This window comes from Ranitomeya imitator, chromosome 9, assembly GCF_032444005.1.
Source record: "Ranitomeya imitator isolate aRanImi1 chromosome 9, aRanImi1.pri, whole genome shotgun sequence".
In the NCBI taxonomy this organism is placed as follows: domain Eukaryota; kingdom Metazoa; phylum Chordata; class Amphibia; order Anura; family Dendrobatidae; genus Ranitomeya; species Ranitomeya imitator.
The window spans coordinates 44,062,031-44,084,983 of NC_091290.1; the positions used below are offsets into that span (position 1 = coordinate 44,062,031).

A 22,953-nucleotide genomic window follows, 5' to 3' on the forward strand; every position below is an offset into this window, starting at 1 on the left:
AGTACGAGGCGGTGTCACTGCAGGACCCAGAGTACGAGGCGGTGTCGCTGCAGGACCCAGAGTATGAGGCGGTGTCGCTGCAGGACCCAGAGTACGAGGCGGTGTCACTGCAGGACCCAGAGTATGAGGCGGTGTCACTGCAGGACCCAGAGTACGAGGCGGTGTCGCTGTAGGACCCAGAGTACGAGGCGGTGTCACTGCAGGACCCAGAGTACGAGGCGGTGTCACTGCAGGACCCAGAGTACGAGGCGGTGTCACTGCAGGACCCAGAGTACGAGGCGGTGTCACTGCAGGACCCAGAGTACGAGGCGATGTCACTGCAGGACCCAGAGTATGAGGCGGTGTCACTGCAGGACCCAGGGTATGAGGCGGTGTCGCTGTAGGACCCAGAGTACGAGGCGGTGTCGCTGCAGGACCCAGAGTATGAGGCGGTGTCACTGCAGGACCCAGAGTATGAGGCGGTGTCACTGCAGGACCCAGAGTATGAGGCGGTGTCACTGCAGGACCCAGAGTATGAGGCGGTGTCGCTGCAGGACCCAGAGTATGAGGCGGTGTCGCTGCAGGACCCAGAGTATGAGGCGGTGTCGCTGCAGGACCCAGAGTATGAGGCGGTGTCGCTGTAGGACCCAGAGTACGAGGCGGTGTCACTGCAGGACCCAGAGTATGAGGCGGTGTCGCTGCAGGACCCAGAGTACGAGGCGGTGTCGCTGTAGGACCCAGAGTACGAGGCGGTGTCGCTGTAGGACCCAGAGTACGAGGCGGTGTCGCTGCAGGACCCAGAGTATGAGGCGGTGTCACTGCAGGACCCAGAGTACGAGGCGGTGTCACTGCAGGACCCAGAGTACGAGGCGGTGTCACTGCAGGACCCAGAGTATGAGGTCCATTCATAGGTACAGGAGCATTAAGGGTCAGCGGGAGAGCTGCTGCAGGGAACCTTCATTCATAGGTACAGGAACAACAAGGGTCAGAAGGAGAGCTGCTGCAGGGAACCTTCATTCATAGGTACAGGAACAGCAAGGGTCAGCGGGAGAGCTGCTGCAGGGAACCTTCATTCATAGGTACAGGAACAGCAAGGGTCAGCGGGAGAGCTGCTGCAGGGAACCTTCATTCATAGGTACAGGAGCAACAAGGGTCAGCGGGAGAGCTGCTGCAGGGAACCTCCATTCATAGGTACAGGAACAGCAAGGGTCAGCGGGAGAGCTGCTGCAGGGAACCTTCATTCATAGGTACAGGAACAGCAAGGGTCAGCGGGAGAGCTGCTGCAGGGAACCTTCATTCATAGGTACAGGAACAACAAGGGTCAGCGGGAGAACTGCTGCAGGGAACCTCCATTCATAGGTACAGGAACAACAAGGGTCAGCGGGAGAGCTGCTGTAGGGAACCTTCATTCATAGGTACAGGAACAACAAGGGTCAGCGGGAGAACTGCTGCAGGGAACCTCCATTCATAGGTACAGGAACAACAAGGGTCAGCGGGAGAGCTGCTGCAGGGAACCTTCATTCATAGGTACAGGAGTAACAAGGGGCAGCGGGAGAACTGCTGCAGGGAACCTCCATTCATAGGTACAGGAACAGCAAGGGTCAGCGGGAGAGCTGCTGCAGAGAACCTCCATTCATAGGTACAGGAGTAACAAGGGGCAGCGGGAGAACTGCTGCAGGGAACCTCCATTCATAGGTACAGGAACAACAAGGGTCAGAGGGAGAGCTGCTGCAGGGAACCTCCATTCATAGGTACAGGAACAACAAGGGTCAGAAGGAGAGCTGCTGCAGGGAACCTTCATTCATAGGTACAGGAACAACAAGGGTCAGCGGGAGAACTGCTGCAGGGAACCTCCATTCATAGGTACAGGAACAACAAGGGTCAGCGGGAGAGCTGCTGCAGGGAACCTCCATTCATAGGTACAGGAACAACAAGGGTCAGCGGGAGAGCTGCTGCAGGGAACCTCCATTCATAGGTACAGGAACAACAAGGGTCAGCGGGAGAGCTGCTGCAGGGAACCTTCATTCATAGTTACATGAGTAACAAGGGGCAGCGGGAGAACTGCTGCAGGGAACCTCCATTCATAGGTACAGGAACAGCAAGGGTCAGAAGGAGAGCTGCTGCAGGGAACCTCCATTCATAGGTACAGGAACAACAAGGGTCAGAAGGAGAGCTGCTGCAGGGAACCTCCATTCATAGGTACAGGAACAACAAGGGTCAGCGGGAGAGCTGCTGCAGGGAACCTCCATTCATAGGTACAGGAACAACAAGGGTCAGAAGGAGAGCTGCTGCAGGGAACCTTCATTCATAGTTACATGAGTAACAAGGGGCAGCGGGAGAACTGCTGCAGGGAACCTCCATTCATAGGTACAGGAACAGCAAGGGTCAGAAGGAGAGCTGCTGCAGGGAACCTCCATTCATAGGTACAGGAACAACAAGGGTCAGAAGGAGAGCTGCTGCAGGGAACCTCCATTCATAGGTACAGGAACAACAAGGGTCAGCGGGAGAGCTGCTGCAAGGAACCTTCATTCATAGGTACAGGAACAGCAAGGGTCAGAAGGAGAGCTGCTGCAGGGAACCTCCATTCATAGGTACAGGAACAACAAGGGTCAGAAGGAGAGCTGCTGCAGGGAACCTCCATTCATAGGTACAGGAGCAACAAGGGTCAGCGGGAGAGCTGCTGCAGGGAACCTTCATTCATAGGTACAGGAACAACAAGGGTCAGAAGGAGAGCTGCTGCAGGGAACCTCCATTCATAGGTACAGGAACAACAAGGGTCAGCGGGAGAGCTGCTGCAGGGAACCTTCATTCATAGGTACAGGAGCAACAAGGGTCAACAGGAGAGCTTCTGCAGGGAACCTCCATTCATAGTTACAAGAACAACAAGGATCAGCAGGAGAGCTGCTGCAGGGAACCTTAATATTCACAGATAAAAGGCACTATGAGGGTAGCAGGAGAGCTGCTGCAGAGCACTTGGCTTTGCAGATACAAGCACTTTGAGTGTCAGCAGGAGAGCTCCTGCAGGGAAGCTCCATTCACAGATAAAGGCACCATAAGTGTCAGCAGGAGAGCTGCTGCTGGGACCCTACAATCCTTGCAGCTGACCTCAAGCTCTATAGCCATTGCACCAGCTGCTGCAGAGCTCCATGCCCTGGCATGCCAGACAGAGGTTGCCTCAGCCAGCATTATATAAGTAATGTTTATATTCCTGGTATGGCCACCATGCTGTGACGCTGACATGGTATGCACTGCAGGAACGATGCTAAGACCAGGCAGAACACTACTAGGCTTATTATTTATGCAGTTGGATCATTTTTTGTGAACATAAGGCTGAGTCCAGACGACTGTGATAATTTATGGGTCGGTCACGTCAGCAGCTCTGTGCACTTTCCGCATCGCAGATGGGCCTGTGAGTTATGTGCAGTTCGGCACATCTGAAAATAACCTGAGGTCCAGGTGGAAAATGGGCCACGTGAACTGGTCCATGCGCGATTCTGTGCTCATCTGAAATGGCCTTTACTATTCACAACACCATAAGATTTCTTTACAAGCTTAAAATCTTACTTTTTATGAGAATACCTGGAAGTCTCTGCACCCGGTGGTGTGACATTCTTGGGTGAGTGAGGTTGCACTACCTGACTCTTCCCTTTGCCAGATCTGCCTGGTCATGGGATCATCATTTGACTATGCTCTTCTGGATCACTATCTGCTTGGATCCGCTTATGACCAGATTGGAACAGTAAAATGTCTCCTACGTGTGGGTTTGATGTGGTTTAGAAGGTAGTCACACTAGTATCTCTGTACTCGGACCATCTGCCAGGTTCTTTACATGTTAACACACACATAGGGGGCAGTATTATTAATCCTGTCCTATATTTAGACAGTGTGAACTGGAAAGTCTGCAAACTGCTCGAGATTCATCACTGTATGAATGTCCAAATATGATAGACGGTCTACTTTTGTTGACTACGTCCTGATGTTTAGAAGCTTTGATGCCAAACGTGCTGAAGAAGGTTTTTCTTTATTGGACGCACAACGCGTTTCAGCTCCAAAATGCATTTTATGTCCAATAAGGAGAAATTTCTTCTGCACTTTTAGCCTCCGAGCTTTTATACATCAGAGCATCATAGGCAAAATAGTTATGGTCAGATTTCCTAAATTTGGACAATTGTGTCTTGAAACCTCTTGATTTCCTCCCGCACTTAGTGGAATTGTGCCTAATCCCTGCACAATAATTCAAGATGATCGTCATTCCTCCTCATCATCTCTTATCCTCCCGAATGTTGCACTTGGATATCGCCTCTTCTCCCATAGCTTTCTTTCATCGTTTCTGGTCTCCATCAGATTTATGTTGGATGATGAAGATGGCGCATCTTTAGACACTTTTATCTAACTTTACTACGTCTTAGTTGGCTTCTTGATTTATTGGGTGGTGCACTGTCACATTTTCACCATGCCCCAATCCTGGATCAGGGTGAGTCTTCCAGACATACTATGTATTGTTCTAAATCTGAAGACAACAATTGGCACCAAAATGCTCCAAAATGTATCTCCTCTTCCGCCAAAGTCATGGCACGGTCACAATAGTAAATCTGCCCCAGTAGTGCAACTCTTGTTTTGCGCAGAGACTTAAAGGCCATACATGAGCCTACATCCATATGCCTCTGATTTGCATATGAAGGCAACGGAAAAATGGAGACATTACTTCTATGTCCAAATACGCAATCGCGACTGAGCAAGTGCAGCTCCATGTTCATCAGTCCTTCTGATAACCAACATTATACGCCACTAATACTTATGTAATGAAACATATTTGATCCTTTTTTTTAAAAATAGTAACTGTGATAATAGAGAAAAAGATGAAACGTAGAGCCATTAAGTACTTTTACACATTTGAGCCACAAAACCTTTACTGCGCCACCATAAACCTTGTGTGCCACCATATGGTACCTTGACATGTAGAGGTACAGTATTGCCCATAGACCCCTTTACTGCAATTTTGCTTTTCTATTATACTTGGATCTTGCATATAACTTTATCCAGCCATTTACAAATCTCCTAACATGAGGTTTTCCAGTGTTCTTGCCTTACAAGCAGAGGATCCGTGGTCTAGAGAGCTCTAACCAACATGATTCATGGGGTGTCACGAGACAGTGATAGGCATCAATAGAAAGCATCCCTAAGGTTGAGTTTTGGGAGTTTTTGACACTGTGTATTTTCTCTGTGCAAAAAATATCAGCGTCTTATAGTTCCAGCATAGGGGATGGGATTAAGAGAAATCTCGTGCCCACTGCTTTATTTTTTTTTGTTGTACTGCCTAAACTGACCTGCGGTTTCTGTTTGAAATCTGCAACGTTTTAATTTATCTTGCGGATACGCTGAGTTTTACGTGCAAATTTTCACCATAGACTTTAATTGGATGCATAAAATCAACAGAAAAAAATGCATATGACTGGACGAATAAAAGTTTTGTCCAAGCCAAATAGGAGGAAATATCAAAAACAAAGTAGCCTAATTCAAAATATGATAAACCAAAAAGAGACAAAGTGATAAAAATGCACTAAAAAAGTAACCTAATTTGCCTAATGGGTGCAGAAAATCTGCAACATCAAAAAACCTCACCAAATGCTCCTTGTACCTAAAGAGTATGGAGCAAGTAGCTAATGACACATTTGTATCCCGGTTCAGAGAGTGGTTGACCAATAGTTTAGTTTTATATTTGTTGTCCCATGTTCTCCTTGATGTTACCACTTGTATATGTGATCCCTGGTGAATCCTTGGACAGTCACAAGAGTTACTAAACCGGATGTATGGAGCAAGTAATTAATAATACATTTGTATCCCGGTTCAGAGAGTGGTTGACCAATAGTTTAGTTTTATATTAGTTGTTCCATGTTCTCCTTGATGTTACCACTTGTATTTGTGATCAGTGCGGATGTGATTCCTGGATCCTTGGACAGTCACAAGAGTTACTAAACCGGGATGTATGGAGCAAGTAATTAATAATACATTTATATCCCGGTTCAGAGAGTGGTTGACCAATAGTTTAGTTTTATATTAGTTGTCCCATGTTCTTCTTGATGTTACCACTTGTATATGTGATCCCTGGTGAATCCTTGGACAGTCACAAGAGTTACTAAACCGGATGTATGGAGCAAGTAATTAATAATACATTTGTATCCCGGTTCAGAGAGTGGTTGACCAATAGTTTAGTTTAATTTTAGTTGCCCCATGTTTTTTGCCTGTAGATCATTTGGATGCATCCTCCCTCATTTCTATTGCTGGTTGGATTTTAGCAGCAGGTGGTGGTCGGAGGTTTGACATCTTGAATGTAAACCATCAGTTGTATTGTGCTCATAGTGAAATTCAATATGCAAACAATAGAGCAATGATCATGGTATAGATGTCTGTAGTGCACGGCCGGCGCTCTCGGCCCTCTCTACATGAGACAGATGTCACACGGCCTAATTAGGGACATGATGGGTGAGAGCTAAGACGATCCGAAAAAATACGAGAGTGGGGTGTCATTCAGATGACCTGGTTCATGTATGTGTTCTACCTGTTCTTCGCGGATAGAAAATGTACCCATTGGCGACGTTCATATGCCTGTTGTTTTTTTTGCTGACAGATCCTATTTTGATCATTACTACAGATCAGACACCAATGGAAGTCAAAGATTCCATAAAAAATGGATAGAACTCAAATGTCATCAGAGTGCTGCCTGCATTTAACATTTTAGGGCTACATTCACACATCCATTTTTCTCATCCATGTTGCTGACCTATAGAGTCTAATGGACCCACTTGCACATACCGAACTATTTTTTAAATGGATTTTTGTGTCCATTCCGATAAGTTGTGTGCATGTCCTATTTTCATTCTTTTTTTTGCGAATTAAGCTCGGACATTGAAATCTATGGGTACCTGTCAAAAAATGCCATTGGTTTTTAACGCATCCATTGTTAAGTGCCAATGGGGCGGAATGGTCAGAAAATGTATCTCCTTTGAAACCTGAATAAGAAAAAAAAGTTTGGTCTTGATGGATTTGAAAACTTAAATGGATGTGTGAATATAGCAAATAAATGAAAAAAATATATATAATTTTTCTTTCTCATGCAAGAGAAATGTATGCCACACTGATGGTAAAAATGGAAACGCTGACCCTAACAAGGGTGGACACAGTATTATTACGACTGTTCAAAGTCGTTTCCGTTTTTTCATATACAAAAAAAAAAAAAAACAGGCTTCCCCCCAGCTCTGACCAACTATCGGATCATGCAGGAATGATGACTGCTGTTCTCTATAACATGCACCATTAAAAGTCCATAAATACCATATAGTCATATGCATGAATGTGTTTTACAGGATGCATTCCTACCTGCTCAGAGGGAGAGATTCTTGCCTGCTTACTAGACTCACCTGTACATGTTTCGGCCTGGTTACCTGCCATAGAAGCATGTGGTCACGTGAGCAGTTTGCCAGCTGCTCAGCTCAGGTCACAACAGCTCGGCTCGTGCCGGGCGACTGACACCTGTGCAATAATGCAATTGGGAACTTTCAGGAAGCGCAGTGCACGTTTACTATCAGCCTCTTCACAACGTGCACTTGTCAATTTGTAACAAATCTAATATTTATCAACAACAAACAAACGGATTCCATTATAATGGATGCAAAATCGAAACCACACATTTTGATCCATTTCCCATAGACTTCAATGTTATATATAATTAGTTTCTTTCCGTTTTTTGTGTCAGAGGAAACAGTTGTGCGGAATACATTTTCTTGATCCAACCAAAAAAACTGATGGAAAGAGGGAAACGGAAAACATTTTACATTTATGTACCCTTCTGTTCCTATGGAAATGAATGTACTTATATATTATACTGTGTTCCTGCAGGGATCATTTAGTTTTTTTGCAGTGGTTCATCGGTCAGGTAACTCCTATTTTCTTTCTTTCTTTCTTTTTTTTTCCCTGTTTCTCTTTTTCCATCTTTCTTTTTCCTTTCTTTCTTACTTCCTTCCTTTTTTCTTTCTCTTTCACCTTTCTTTCTCTCTTTTTTTCTCTTTCTCTTTTTCCTTTTCTCTTTTCCTCTTTCTTTTTCATCTTTTCTTGTTTTCTTCCTTTTTTCTCTTTCTTTCATTCTTTTACCTTTTTTCTTTCTCCTTTTTTATTTCTTTTTTTTTTCCTTTTTTCCTCTTTCTTTCTCTTTTTCCTTTCCTCTTTCTTTATCATTTTAATTTTTCTTCTTTTTTCTCTTTTTTCCTTTCTTTGTTTCTTTTCCCCTTTCTCTCTTTTCCCCTTTCTCTCTTTTCCCCTTTCTCTCTTTTCCCCTTTCTCTCTTTTCCCCTTTCTCTCTTTTCCCCTTTCTCTCTCTTTTTCCCCTTTCTCTCTCTTTTTCCCCTTTCTCTCTCTTTTTCCCCTTTCTCTCTCTTTTTCCCCTTTCTTTCTCTTTTTCCCCTTTCTTTCTCTTTTTCCCCTTTCTTTCTCTTTTCCCCCTCTTTCTCTTTTCCCCCTCTTTCTCTTTTCCCCCTCTTTCTCTTTTCCCCCTCTTTCTCTTTTCCCCCTCTCTTTCTCTTTTCCCCCTTTCTTTCTCTTTTCCCCCTTTCTTTCTCTTTTCCCCCTTTCTTTCTCTTTTTCCCGTCTTTCTCTTTTTCCCCTTTCTTTCTCTTTTTCCCCTTTCTTTCTCTTTTTCCCCTTTCTTTCTCTTTTTCCCCTTTCTTTCTCTTTTTCCCCTGTCTTTCTCTTTTTCCCCTCTTTTCCCCCTTTCTTTCTTTTTCCCCTTTCTCTCTCTCTTTTTCCCCTTTCTCTTTTTCCCCTTTCTTTCTTTTTCCCGTCTTTCTCTTTCCCCTTTCTCTCTCTCTTTTTCCCCTGTCTTTCTCTCTTTTCCCCTTTCTCTCTCTCTTTTTTCCTTCTCTCTACAGATACACACATTTGCCACACATCATTCCTGCTCTATTACCAATGTCTATCTCTCTGTCTCCCAGGAGAGGAGATGGCAGAGCTCAGCACCAGGTGAATTCCTAGCATTCCTCCTTGAGCACACTCCCCCACTTCAGAGCCAAGGAAGCTGTTTTTTCCTCATCCCGCCAATCACTGTCTTTAGAAATAAGGCTACACAGGCTGAATTTGCCACTGGGCATTTTCTGTGTTGTTTGTGCAGGGTAATGTGAATGTGCAGTCCCTCCTTATAGTGTGTGCGGCTTTATTTATATGTAGTCATGGCACCGCAGGTAAATGGAGAATCCCAGGCGCAGGTGTACGGTATCCAGCTCATTCTCCAGCCAGCCATACACATGACATGGCCGCCAGGGAGACACTTGTTCAGCTGACGGCGGTCTTTCCTGGCTCCCCCACAAATATGCACACTGTAGGAGGCACAGCGTGCATTTTTACTTTAATAGGAAGAGGGGCAGACACTTCTTGCAGCAACTTATCTGTAATGAACTCGTATTTAGGTTCATGTTGCCCAAACTGCGGGGAGCGGGGATCAGTTTGGCTAAACGTTTGCAGCCAAGTGCAGTGAGCATGCAAAGTATTCAGACCCCTTTACATTTTTTCACTCTTTGTTTCATCGCAGCCATTTGGTAAATTCACAAAAGTTTATTTTTTTCTCATTAATGTACACTCTGCACCCCATCTTGACTGAAAAAACAGAAATTTAGTAATTTTTGCAAATTTATTAAAAAAGAAAAACTGAAATATCACATGGTCATAATATTCAGACCCTTTGCTCCGTATTGAGTAGAAGCCCCTTTGAGCTAGTGCAGCCATGAGTCTTCTTGGGAATGATACAAGTTTTTCACACCTGGATTTGGGAATCCTCTGCCATTCTTCCTTGCAGATCCTCTCCAGTTCCATCAGGTTGGATGGTGAACGTTGGTGGACGCCATTTTCAGGTCTCTCCAGAGATGCTCAATTGGGTTTAGGTCAGGGCCCTGGCTGGGCCAGTCAAGAATGGTCACAGAGTTGTTCTGAAGCCACTCCTGTGTTATTTTAGCTGTGTGCTTAGGGTCGTTGTCTTGTTGGAAGGTGAACATTCGGCCAAGTCTGAGGTCCGGAGCACTCTGGAAGAGGTTTTCATCCAGGATATCTCTGTACTTGGCCACATTCATGTTTCCTTCAATGACAACCAGTCGTCCTGTCCCTGCAGCTGAAAAACACCCCCGTAGCATGATGCTGCTACCACCATGTTTCACTGTTGGGATTGTATTGGACAGGTGATGAGCAGTGCCTGGTTTTCTCCACACATACCGCTTAGAATTATCACCAAAAAGGTCTATCTTCATCTCATCAGACCAGAGAATCTTATTTCTCACAGTCTGGGAGTCCTTTATGTGTTTTTTAGTAAACTCTATGCGGCTTTCATATGTCTTGCACTGAGGAGAGGCTTCCGTTGGGCCACTCGGCCATAAAGGCCCGACTGGTGGAGGGCTGCAGTGATAGTTAACTGGGTAGAACTTTCTCCCATCTCCCTACTGCATCTCTGGAGCTCAGCCACAGTGATCTTGGGGTTCTTCTTCACCTCTCACCAAGACTCTTCTCCCACGATTGCTCGGTTTGGCTGGACGGTCAGGTCTAGGAAGACTTCTGGTGGTCCCAAACATCTTCCATTAAGGATTATGGAGGCCACTGTGCTCTTATGAACCTTGAGTCCTGCAGAAATTCTTGTGTAACCTTGGCCAGATCTGTGACTTGCCACAATTCTGTCTCTGAGCTCTTTGCCCAGGTCCTTTGACCTCATGATTCTCATTTGGTCTGACATGCACTGTGAGCTGTGAGGTCTTATATAGACAGGTGTGCGCCTTTCCTAATCAAGTCCTATCAGTTTAATTAAACACAGATGGACTCCAATGAAGGAGTAGAACAATCTCAAGGAGGATCACAAGGAAATGGACAGCATGTGACTTAAATATGAGCGTCTGAGCAAAGGGTCTGAATACTTATGACCATGTGATATTTCAGGGTTTTTTTAATTAAATTTGCAAAAATTTCTACATTTCTGTTCTTTTCAGTCACGATGGGGTGCAGAGTGTACATTAATGTGAAAAGTTTTTACTTTTTTGAATTTACCAAATGGCTGCAATGAAACTAAGAGTGAAAAATGTAAAGGGGTGTGAATACTTTCTGTACCTACTGTATATTTTACTTTGAAACGCAAAAGAATTTCAGAGTAAACCTAACTTGGAAAACCAGATGGATATATGAAGTTTGGTCAGCAGGAATCTAATGACAGGTTCCTTTTAATTATTACCTTTAGGTAATAAAACTGCACTAAGTTTCTGTCTGCAATCTTCATTCCTTCATTCATTTGCTCTGATATGCAGCTTGAAGCCTGATTTCAAGTTTCAGATATTTTTCTCTTGAAGGATTTTCCCTCCCAGGAATACAGGTTGGGTGTCAGCTCGGCGTGTATACTGCTGTCTTCTCTTGCTATCATATATCGACACAGCTCCAGAATTGCTCTTTCATCTGCTTTCTCCTTGTTGATACAGAGTTTTCTCTACTCTCTCTAAAACTTTAGATGCTTTCTCCCCTCTCCCCTGCACATCTGTGTATTACCCTTCCCCCCCATGCAAACTCTAAGCCTCTGTCCATATGTCTGGATCGATGTGTGAATAGAACCTCAGAGAGAAGGGATAGGGGTGCAGCGATATGTTAGGAAATTCGGCTAGGGTCTCACGAATGTATAGTCTCTCATCCGACACAATCTGTCTGATTGTGTGTGTGATCAAAGTCTTTCAGATGAGAAGATGGAGAAAAAAATGTCTCCATCTTCTCCATTTCAGTCCGTGGAAATCGGACCGCACTTGCATGTCATCCGAGTGCAGTCCAGTGTTTTCCATTGACTTGCATGGCTGATTGTGATCCGAGTATCAGATAAAACTCTATTTTTTTCCCCTTGGACCAATACGGTCCCAGTAAAAAAAAAAAAACTGACAAGTGCATTGCCCCAAAGAATAACATTGGTCCAAGTGCGATCCAATGTTTTGTCTGATCAGCAGATACAGTTGTTGTAAGGGGAAAAAATGCTTAACTCACGCTCCCTGGGTCCAGCACCTCCATCATTACCCCAACAACTGTTATTGTCTGCAGCGGTGATTTCTGAGCTCGGTGATTGTCTGCAGCGCTGTCATCGTGACGTCAGTGCTGCAGGCAAGAGACACCACACCTCTTATCCATAGGATATGCCCTTGGTCCAAGAATGAAGCTTATATTTTTGGCCACATTGAATGAAGAGGTGGCGACTTCTCCGCTTTTTTCCTATTGACTTCCATTGGAGATCTGAAAATGGTTGCGCAAGCGTCATTTCTTCTCTCTGTACAGGTGAAACCAGCACAGGAACAGACATATGATGGAAAGTATCTGCATTACTGCTGTATTGTTGGACCCACTGCTGGCTTTGGTTTATCCTTTCTAGTCTATTGGGGCTGTTCACAAATTTGTGGGTTTTTTTTTGTAAAAAAAAGCAAAAGCGGACACATCTGATTTTGATCCGAGTCATGAACTTGTGGTTCAGTGAAAAACTTGGCCAGCTCGCTGATGGCATCCTAGCTGCATCCTACTGCTATTTATCTTATTTATTATGCATCTTTATGTAGCGCCATCATATTGCACAGCGCTGTACAGACGCAGCCCTAGACTTACACTTACCGGCTGCCGTCTTCAGCTCTTACCGGTACCTCTCCGGTTCCACGCCACCACCGTAACCGGAAGTCAGAGGTAATGGTCACAAGCTGTCAGTGTAAGTCTATGAGATCCTCGTTCTGGCTCTCATAGACTTACATTGAGTTGTGACTTCCGGCTCACCCAACAAGCAGCGATCCGGCAGGTCACAGACTGCGGAAAACTTTCCAGATGAAGACGGCAGTTTGTAAGTGTAGGACTAGGGGTAAGGAACTGAGAAAAGTAGCACCACTCCAGCACTCCACCACTCCAGATCTGCGCCAAGAACAGATGAAGATGGCGGCTGGTAAGTATAAGACTAGGGGTAGAGAACGGAGCTAAGTAGCACCGCTCCATCTATGCACCACTCCAGATCAGCGCCAAGAACGGATGAAGATGGCGGCTGGTAAGTAGAAGACTAGGGGTAGAGAACGGAGCTAAGTAGCACTGCTCCAGCACTGCACCACTCCAGATCAGCGCCAAGAACAGATGAAGATGGCGGCTGGTAAGTATAAGACTAGGGGTAGAGAACGGAGCTAAGTAGCACTGCTCCAGCACTGCACCACTCCAGATCAGCGCCAAGAACGGATGAAGATGGCGGCTGGTAAGTATAAGACTAGGGGTAGAGAACGGAGCTAAGTAGCACCGCTCCATCTATGCACCACTCCAGATCAGCGCCAAGAACGGATGAAGATGGCGGCTGGTAAGTATAAGACTAGGGGTAGAGAACGGAGCTAAGTAGCACTGCTCCAGCACTGCACCACTCCAGATCAGCGCCAAGAACAGATGAAGATGGCGGCTGGTAAGTATAAGACTAGGGGTAGAGAACGGAGCTAAGTAGCACCGCAACAGCACTGCACCACTCCAGATCTGCGCCAAGAACAGATGAAGATGGCAGCTGGTAAGTATAAGACTAGGGGTAGAGAACGGAGCTAAGTAGCACCGCAACAGCACTGCACCACTCCAGATCTGCGCCAAGAACAGATGAAGATGGCAGCTGGTAAGTATAAGACTAGGGGTAGAGAACGGAGCTAAGTAGCACCGCAACAGCACTGCACCACTCCAGATCTGCGCCAAGAACAGATGAAGATGGCAGCTGGTAAGTATAAGACTAGGGGTAGAGAACGGAGCTAAGTAGCACCATTCCAGCACTGCACCACTCCAGATCTGCACCAAGAACAGATGAAGATGGCGGCTGGTAAGTATAAGACTAGGGGTAGAGAACGGAGCTAAGTAGCACCGCAACAGCACTGCACCACTCCAGATCTGCGCCAAGAACAGATGAAGATGGCAGCTGGTAAGTATAAGACTAGGGGCAGAGAACGGAGCTAAGTAGCACCGCAACAGCACTGCACCACTCCAGATCTGCACCAAGAACAGATAAAGATGGCAGCTGGTAAGTATAAGACTAGGGGTAGAGAACGGAGCTAAGTTGCACCATTCCAGATCTGTGCCAAGAACAGATGAAGATGGCAGCTGGTAAGTATAAGACTAGGGGCAGAGAATGGAGCTAAGTAGCACCGCAACAGCACTGCACCACTCCAGATCTGCGCCAAGAACAGATGAAGATGGCGGCTGGTAAGTATAAGACTAGGGGTAGAGAACGGAGCTAAGTAGCACCATTCCAGCACTGCACCACTCCAGATCTGCGCCAAGAACAGATGAAGATGGCAGCTGGTAAGTATAAGACTAGGGGCAGAGAACGGAGCTAAGTAGCACCGCAACAGCACTGCACCACTCCAATTCTGCACCAAGAACAGATGAAGATGGCGGCTGGTAAGTATAAGACTAGGGGTAGAGAACGGAGCTAAGAAGCACCGCAACAGCACTGCACCACTCCAGATCTGCACCAAGAACAGATGAAGATGGCGGCTGGTAAGTATAAGACTAGGGGCAGAGAACGGAGCTAAGTAGCACCGCAACAGCACTGCACCACTCCAGATCTGCACCAAGAACAGATGAAGATGGCGGCTGGTAAGTATAAGACTAGGGGTAGAGAACGGAGCTAAGAAGCACCGCAACAGCACTGCACCACTCCAGATCTGCACCAAGAACAGATGAAGATGGCGGCTGGTAAGTATAAGACTAGGGGTAGAGAACGGAGCTAAGTAGCACTGCTCCAGCACTGCAATAATAAAAAAAACCCTGCTGGAGTGGCGCTTTATGGCTGGGGCTACATAGAGACACTGGTGACACTGAATTCGCAGGGACATATTGCAGCATTGGGTGTAACGATTTCCTATGGTCTCACGGGAGTCTCATATCTTTCCAGGTGTTTTACATTTTATTTTGCTGGTTGCCAGTTGCAAATTGTACATTCACTGTAGACTACAATACAAGTCGCACCCGACATGCGACTTATATGCTGCAAGCTGTCTAATTACTGCCAATCAGAGCTCTGAGATAGTCGCACCAAGCAAAGTTCTTTCCAGAGGACTGCTGACAATCCACACAGCCTTAGAAGATGGATTTTACAAATGCAGGCCGGCTCCCATATAGATTTTTCTTTTTTTTTTACCATTCCTTTTCAAGTTATCAATGTCATCAGGACAATGAGTTGTTGGGTGCAGGGCTACAAAGCCAAACCAAGGAATGCCGATGCCTTGACCCCAATCATTGGCAGGGACCGCATTGGAGGAAAGTGTTTATGCTCACACTACAGTATATATTTGGATAACTTTCGCAGATAACCCCTAAATAAAATGGATGAGACACAGTCAATATTTACATTTGGCAGTATGGGGGTTAAAAAAAAAAATGTGTAAGTGTGTGTGCGTGTATATATATATATATATATATATATATATATATATATATATATATATATATATATATATATATATATATATATATATATATATATAAACTACCGTTCAAAAGTTTAGGGTCACTTAGAAATTTCCTTATTTTTGAAAGAAAAACACAGTTTTTTTTCCCAATGAAGCTAGCATTAAATGATTCAAAAATACCCTCTATACATTGTTAATGTGGTAAATGACTATTCTAGCTGCAAACGTCTGGTTTGTAATGCAATATGGTCATATGTGTATGGAGGCCCATTTCCAACAACCATCACTCCAGTGTTCTTACAGTAATTTGTGTTTGCTAACTGAGTAAGAAGGCTAATGAATGGTTAGAATACCCTTGAAAATCCTTGTGCAAGTATGTTAGCACAGCAGAAAACAGTTTGGCTGATTAGAGAACCTATAAACCTGACCTTCCTTTGAGCTAGTTGAGAATCTGGAGCATTACATTACTTGGTTCCATTAAACTCTCAAAATGGCCAGAAAAAAAGAACTTTCATGTGAAACTCGACAGTCTATTCTTGTTCTTAGAAATGAAGGCTATTCCATGCAAGAAATTGCCAAGAAACTGAAGATTTCCTACAACGGTGCGTACTACACCCTTCAGAGGAGAGCACAAACAGGCTCTATCCAGAGTAGGAAGAGAAGTGGGAGGCCCCGCTGCACAACTGAGCAGCAAGACAAGTACATTAGAGTCTGTAGTTTGAGAAATCGACGCCTCACAGGTCCTCAACTGGCGGCTTCATTAAATAGTACACGCAAAACACCAGTGTCAATGTCTACAGTGAAGAGGCGACTCCGGGATGCTGGCCTTCAGGGCAGAGTGGCAAAGAAAAAGTCATATCTGAGACTGGCTAATAAAAGGAAAAGGGCAAAAGAACACAGACATTGCACAGAGGAAGATTGGAAAAAAGTGTTATGGACAGACGAATCCAAGTTTGAGGTGTTTTGGATCACACAGAAGAACATTTGTGAGATGAAAAACAAAGATGCTGGAAGAGTGCCTGACGCCATCTGTCAAGCATGGTGGAGGTAATGTGATGGTCTGGGGTTGCTTTGGTGCTGGTAAAGTGGGAGATTTGTACAAGGTAAAAGGGATTTTGAATAAGGAAGGCTCTCACTCCATTTTACAACGCCATTCCATACCCTGTGGACAGCGCTTGATTGGAGCCAATTTCATCCTACAACAGGACAATGACCCAAAGCTCCAAATTATGCAAGAACTATTTAGGGAAGAAGCAGCAGCTGGTATTCTATCTGTAATGGAGCGGCCATCGCAGTCACCAGATCTCAACCCCATTGAGCTGTTGTGGGAGCAGCTTGACCGTATTGTGCAAAAAATGCCATGAAGCCAAACCAACTTGTGGAGAGGCTGCAGGAAGCATGGGGGGGAAAGTTCTCCAGATTACCTCAGCAAATTAACTGCTAGAATGCCAAAGGTCTGCAATGCTGGAATTGCTGCAAAGGGAGCATTCTCTGACGAAAGCAAAGTTTGAAGGAGAAAATTATTATTTCAAATAAAAAAATCTTTTTTTCAAACCTCGTCAATGTCTGGACTAGATCTTCAATTCATTTGGCAACTCATTGGATTAATACAAGTATCAGTTATCATGGAAAACACAAAATTGTCTGGGTGACCCTAACTTTTGAACGGTCGTGTGTGTGTATGTATGTATGTATATATATACATACATACATACATACATACATACATACATACATACATACATACACAATTATATGATGTATATCATTACTGCTATGAATCTACAAACCCTGTGCCCCTTATTTGGGGGGGAATTGTAGAACTTGTAGTACTTCCACAGCTATGCGATTCCCCACCAATGACCTGACTTATGGGAATGTATAGTATAGGCTGAAAGACTAAAGGTACTGTCACACATAACGATATCGTTGCTTTTTGTGACATAGCAACGATATCGTTAACGAAATCGTTATGTGTGACAGCGACCAACGCTCAGGATCCTGCTGTGAGATCGTTGGTCGTAGGGAATGATCAGAACTTTATTTAATCGCTGGATCTCCCGCTGTCATCGCTGAATCGGCGTGTGTGACACCGATCCAGCGATGTCTTCACTGGTAACCAGGGTAAACATCGGGTTACTAAGCGCAGGGCCGCGCTTAGTAACCCGATGTTTACCCTGGTTACCATTGTAAAAGTAAATAAAAAACAAACACTACATACTTACATTCCTGTCACGTTCCTCAGCGTCAGCTTCCCTGCGTCCCCCAGTGTCAGCGCCGGCCGCCCGTAAAACAAAGCACAGCGGTGACGTCACCGCTCTGCTTTCCGGCCAGCGCTTACACAGTGCAGGGAAGCTGAGGCCGGGGGACGCGACAGGAATGTAACTATGTAGTGTTTTTTTTTTTTTTTTTTTTACATTTACACTGGTAACCAGGGTAAACATCGGGTTACTAAGCGCGGCCCTGCGCTAAGGCTACGTTCACATTTGCGTTCTGCCGGGCTGCGTCGGGCGCAGCCGCGGCGACCCATGCGCCCCTATATTTAACAAGGGGGCGCATGGACATGCGTTTGCATGCGTTTTGCGATGCATGCGTTTTTTTTGCCGCAAGCGTTAGGGTGCAGAGGACGCAGCAAGATGCATTTTTTTTGCGTCCAAAATTCGGCAAAAAAGGACGCATGCGTCGCAAAACTATGCGTTTTAGCGTGCGTTGTTGTGCGTTGCGTTGCCGACGCAACATCGCACAACGCAAATGTGAACGTAGCCTTAGTAACTCGATGTTTACCCTGGTTACCGGGGACTTCGGCATCGTTGGTCGCTGGAGAGCGGTCTGTGTGACAGCTCTCCAGCGACCAAACAGCGACGCTGCAGCGATCGGCATCGTTGTCTATATCGCTGCAGCGTCGCTTAATGTGACGGTACCTTTAGATATTCCCATTTCTGCTCTTATTTAGCAGCAATCAGTAGGAGAGTCGGAGTATGGTGCATGATAGCGGTGGATTTTGAAGTAAAAGGGCTGGTCTCCTGAGTCCCTATAATGAGTCCTCTTCTCCCTTCACTGCAGCCGTCACACCTGCAGATCAAAGTCAGAAGTCCCTTTATAGTCCAGGTCCATGGTCTCCCTCCCAGCCTTTCATCATGATCTGCTCTGATGCACGGAATGAGGCGACCTACCTACAGGTGCATCGCGCCCAGAGAGCGAGAAAACACACCTCACATTTATATTTGTAGTCTTATTTTCTTTTTTTTTGCATTGAATAAGTTGTTAAAAAACACACACACAGAAGGGAGGATCGACGTTTCATAGAATGTTTTGTGGACCTTCATAAGGTCACGCCATGAATCGTTGCATTTAGGGTGCATGGACATGACTGATTTTCTTGGATGAGTTATCTGTAGTTTTCCCAGATAGCACCTGTACCCATTAAATTCTATGGGGTTGTGTATATGTTCAATATGTTTTATTTTTTTTTACCCCTTGAACAGAGTAGTACGCTGAAAAAATTGGAGACATCCAATTTTACTGTTGGATCAAAATAGTCGATGCTCATCTATGGAAAAAAAAAAATCCGACCGCACTCAGATGACATCTGAGTGCAGCCCAATATTCACGGACTGGCAAAATGAAAACGTGGAGAAACTTTATTTTTATTTTTCCCTCTCTCCATCGTACCAGAAAACTGATGCCACTCTGATCTGAATAATCAGACTGTGATGTGGAGGTTTGGTTCAGATGGGTGTTTTTCACAGTTTCTATATGGACCGCAGTGCCCGGACAGACCATAGACAGACATGAGGTTGTATATTTGGGTCTGGGCATACTGGTCCTTTTTATGAGTCGTGAATTGCACCCCTCAGAATGCCAGCAGAATTTTGGATTTTTTTTTTCCCCCCCTTTTGGTTTTTCTCGGATACAAAAATAAAAAAAAAACTCCACGATGGAAAAAAAAAATATATGGAAATTGGATCCATCACAATGATAAAATCCGATTATTATTTATTTACTTTGATGAAAATAAACTTCTCGTGTGAATGAGTCCTTTGCCAGCTAAGTGGATGAGATTTTTAGAAATGTTTTCTGAAAAGTCTTTTTTTTGCTGCTGCAGATTTTCTGTTGTCATTCCGCATGGATCCCTACTAACGAATCAGGGGTAGGCCGGCTTCACACTCAGCGTATGAAAATACGGTCCGTATATTACGGCCGTAATACGCTGAAAAGTCCCGAAAATAGTGGTCCGTAGCTCCTCCCTAGGCAGGGTGTGTCAGCGTTTTTTGCGCATGGCATCCTCCGTATGTAATCCGTATGGCATCCGTACTGCGTGGTTTTCTCGCAGGCTTGCAAAACCAACATACCGCTATAGAAATGATCCATGTGTCCCAAAAAGAAAAAAAATATATATATATACTGTGTGTGTATATATATATATATATATATATATATATATATATATATATATATATATATATATATATATATATATATATATATATATATGTCATTAGACACATATATGTATATATATTAATATTTATTCCAGCGCTATACAGCTTGAAAGCCGGTAATTCAATTACCGGCTTTTTCTTTCTCCTTCCTAAAACCCGACATGATTTGAGACATGGTTTACATACAGTAAACCATGTCTTCTCTCCATTTTTTTTGCAGATTCCACACTACTAATGTCAGTAGTGTGTATCTGCAAAATTTGGCCGTTCTAGCTCTTAAAATAAAGGGTTAAATGGCGGAAAAAATTGGCGTGGGCTCCCGCGCAATTTTCACCGCCAGAGTAGTAAAGCCAGTGACTGAGGGCAGATATTAATAGCCTGGAGAGGGTCCACGGTTATTGGCCCCCCCCTGGCTAAAAATATCTGCCCCCAGCCACCCCAGAAAAGGCACATCTGGAAGATGCGCCTATTCTGGCACTTGGCCACTCTCTTCCCATTCCCGTGTAGCGGTGGGATATGGGGTAATGAAGGGTTAATGCCACCTTGCTATTGTAAGGTGACATTAAGCCTAATAATGGAGTGGCGTCAGTTATGACACCTATCCATTATTAATCCAATTGAATGAAAGGGTTAAATAAAACACAAACACATTATTTAAAATTATTTTAATGAAATAAAAACAATGGTTGTTGGAGTATTTTATTCTACGCCCAATCCAGTCACTGAAGACCCTCGTTCTGTGAAAGAAAAAACATAATAAACCAACAATATACTTACCCTCCGCAGATCTGTAACGTCCAACGATGTAAATCCTTCTGAAGGGGTTAAAACATTTTGCAGCAAGGAGCTGTGCTAATGCAGGCTGCTCCTCGCTGCAAAACCCCAGGGAATGAGGCTAAAAATAGATCAATGATCTATATTTAGCTTAATTTGCGGTGAGGCGCCCTCTGCTGGCTGTTTATAGATCGTGGGAACTTGCCTAGAAAGCCTGGGAGCCACTACCACCTCCAAAGCAGGCGGAGTTGTGCAGTATGAAGAGTTATTGGGCTGTAATGGGCCCATATATTGTCCTTGCACAGGGGCCCTTTCCTGTCCTGTATAGATCCCTGGTGCAACTATATCTGCCCCTCATGGAATCTGAATGAAGAGGTGACTAATCCGGTCCTTGGCACCAGTCCTGAATATTAGTACCGGGAATGACACTATTGGCACCAGTATACCCAGTTGGCATGAGGAAGAACTCCGCAGTTTCTGTTAATAGGAAGAATTTTGCAGGCAGCCATATATTAGGTCTCGCTTCAGTGCTGCACATTTGGGGGCCATAAACGCTGATGCTTTGGGTAAAGTGTTTGCATTGTACAATGGAGCTGGAAGTCTGGGACAGTGAGATAGCGGGACGTGTCGGTCAGAAAGAAAGGCGCCGATTTATAGCAAACAATAAATGGCTGCAGTCTGTTCTTCTACAGATAGAGGTAAAAAAATATCCCATCATACAGGGGTCTCCGAGCCTTGGGAGCTGTTAAAATATTTATATAAAATCTCCTGCGATTTTTTTTTTTTTTTTATTATTTTTATTTTTTTTTTAACCTTTTTTTAATTTTTCCTTTTTTCTTAAATATTATTTTGTGCTTGCATTTTTCCGGATGTTCAAGTCCGATTGAGAAGACTGTGTGAGAGAACCCAGAACACTGACATACCCAGAGCGTAGCAAAAGCTATTGACCCTCCCCCCCCCCCCCAAAAAAAAAAAAAAAAAAATGGCACAAACACTTAGGGTGCGAGTCATCATTGCATTTACGCCTGTTTTTTGTTCAGTTTTTAGTATTTTGCACTTTGTTTGCACCAAGTTCATCTTTTTTGTTTTTTCTTCTTTTTCGTGTTTTGATTGTTTGCCATTGTGGCCAAGGTTAGGGGTATTTAGATGTTTTCAATTGATTGATCATTTTACGACTAAAAAAAAAAAAAAAAAACCTCACAAAATTTGACTTCAGTCCGGCGCCGGAGTGATTTTCATATGCGGCAATAAATTTGGCCCAATTTTTCCAATCTTTTGCAAAACTTGTATCTCTGTTGCTGGACTTGTCTATAAAAGAACTACATGCGCATTTAAGTAGTTGGGGTGTGAAATCCTGCTAAAAAAGAAGAAACCTTTGACTGTGTGTATAATATATCTGTGTATATATAATATTTTGGCAGATTGCTTCCAAGTACTCTATGATCGGTGTCATGCGGATGCTGTTGGTTGGCAGAAAATGTACAAGTTCCAAATGGTAGTAACTAGAGTTGAGCGAATTTTTCAAAATCTGGTTCCGATTACGATCGCCTGTGAATATTGTTTTTGCATTATTCGCCGAACGTCATTAGTCAGTGGGAGTTGAAATTACCGAATATATTCGGAACCGATCATCAAACATAAATTCAGCACGACTAGGGTACCAATGCAGCGCGAATATGGCAAATTCAGATTCGTCGACCGATTCCCAACAAATTCGCTCCACTCTAGTAGTAACCAATGTAAGAAAAAAAAAACAAAAAAACATATGGATCCGTTTTTCCACGCCCTGTAACTTTGTATTTTGCTGTATACCTTCCAATATTTATATAGAAATATTATGCACTTTGTTCTCCAGATAAACCTTTCATGGGGTCAGTGCGGAGTTACCTCTATGCAGAGTGTTTCTGTGCAATTTCTGTATATACTGCGCTGCTGTATAATGAACATATGCTGAGCACTATATAACGTTATTATTAAAATACATTTTCCTGAGTGTTCTGTTCCCACGGGAGCGCTGCTCATTGCCAAGTTTTCGTCCTTCATAATAATGCCTTGGTTTAATGGTTAATATGTGCCTTTCATGTTGGGTGGGGGGAGGAGTAGTGACCTTCCCACTAGTACCTTTCTTATCAGTCTGGTATGTGCTCTGTAGGGATGAGGTCAGTAGTGGGGCCAGTATGTGGGATACAATTTCCAGTCCTGTCCGGCTGCCACTCCCCCCCCCCCCCCCCCCCCAACATCAGAATGTATTGTGATATCGGCAGAGGTGTAACCTTAATAATAAGTGCAGGGGTTGCACCTATCAT

General features: G+C 44.4%; 1 protein-coding gene across 1 annotated transcript in view; it reads left to right on the plus strand.

Annotated features, from left to right (window-relative positions):
- Positions 1-22,953, plus strand: part of RASSF7 (Ras association domain family member 7) — a 58,619-nt gene that overhangs the window by 699 nt on the left and 34,967 nt on the right. The gene's annotated exons all lie outside the window — the stretch shown is intronic.